Here is a 1,461-nt window from a genome sequence, read left to right as displayed (position 1 = left end):
GCGGGCCAGCGCCACCCCCCAGCCTGTGCTGGAACAATCGGCCTCCCCGGCCTCCCCGGCCTCCCCAGCCGACGCTTCACAGCGAGGCCGCGTTTGCAGAGCTCTCATCTCGGAAACCTTTCGGCGGTGGGAGGAGGAGTATTAATTGGGGGGAAAAGAGCAGATTATGCCAAATAAATCCTTCCCACGTAGCCAAACCCCGGCCGGGGGAGGGAGGGGGCGCACACAGCCGCACGAGGGGTCTCCATCCCTCACCGGGGCCTGACAGCCACATTACCATCTACATGGATCCATCAATAGTATTGATCCCGAGCAGGCGTAAATAGCTCAGTGGGAAGAGGCCAGCCCGGGGCCCACTCGCTCCCGCCCCCACGTCTGGGCTCCACAGACTCCCTGGGCACCAGCGGCGGCGGCGGTAAATTTCCAAGCAGGGACAAGGCAGCGGGCACGGGGAAGCCAGACAGCGGCGCTCAGATGCCCCTCAAAGCCCCGGCCACCGGGTCACCACGCACAGCCTGCTCCAGGCTCCCAGAGTTCATCAGACTCAGTCTATGCATCTGTTCAATGGGCAGAGGGCACCACCGGCCCTTCTCCATTCTCAAGGGCAACAGCCGAGGGGATGGACTGAAGGCCGCCCTCCCTCGCCGAACCCCTCCCCCCTGCCATCCCCCAGGCCCCATCTCATAGGATTTCCTGGTCACTGGGTTAAAGGCCAAGCTTCGGAACCCTGGGACGATGACTACCCTGGTCACAGTGACACACACACACCTGTGCACTCTCACCTTCAGTTCCCACAACCACCCGTGGCCGGGATCCTAGCCCACGTGGCAGATGAGGGACCTGGGCACAGAGAGGTCAAGTGGTTTGTCCGAGGTCACACAGCCAGTCCAGTGGCCAAAGTGAAGCTGAACCCAGGGAGCCGAGCTGCAGGGTGGGCTCCGAAGGGATGGGCGATGGCCTGCTGTCCCGGCTCACCCCTCTTCCCACCCCTCAAGGGGACAAAGAAAAGGCCACCCACAGGGACGCGCAGGGACGGTGCCCTCCGACCCCCTCCCACCTCCCCTCGGGCCCAAAGGAGCCCCTCCGATCACAGCAGCCGCCAGACCCAGATCTGGTTGAAAAAGGGCAAAGTCACGGCCGCTGATAACACAATCCACCCGGCCCAGGACTCCCCGTCCAGCCCGCGGGGTCTTCTCTTCCCTCTCCCTCCCTCCCTCGCACATCCTTCCTCCAAATCTGCAAAAGAAAAAAAAAATCATAATAAAACCAGTTCTCACCGACAGGGGGGGAGAAGGGGGAGGAAGGGAGGAGGCTGAACCGACAGAACAGACCCGCCTCCGCCGCCGGCACCAGACCCACAGGGCGCAGGAGCGCGCGACAGGCGGCGGGGGAGACACTCGCTTCCCCCAAAATAAGCCTCAATGTAACAATAAGGCGGGCGCCCCACGCCTCATCGGCCGC

This window comes from Myotis brandtii, unplaced genomic scaffold (genome assembly GCF_000412655.1).
Source record: "Myotis brandtii unplaced genomic scaffold, ASM41265v1 scaffold97, whole genome shotgun sequence".
NCBI classification, from domain to species: Eukaryota; Metazoa; Chordata; class Mammalia; order Chiroptera; family Vespertilionidae; genus Myotis; species Myotis brandtii.
The sequence above is the reverse complement of the archived record's forward strand: the minus strand, read 5'-3'. Positions refer to the sequence as shown.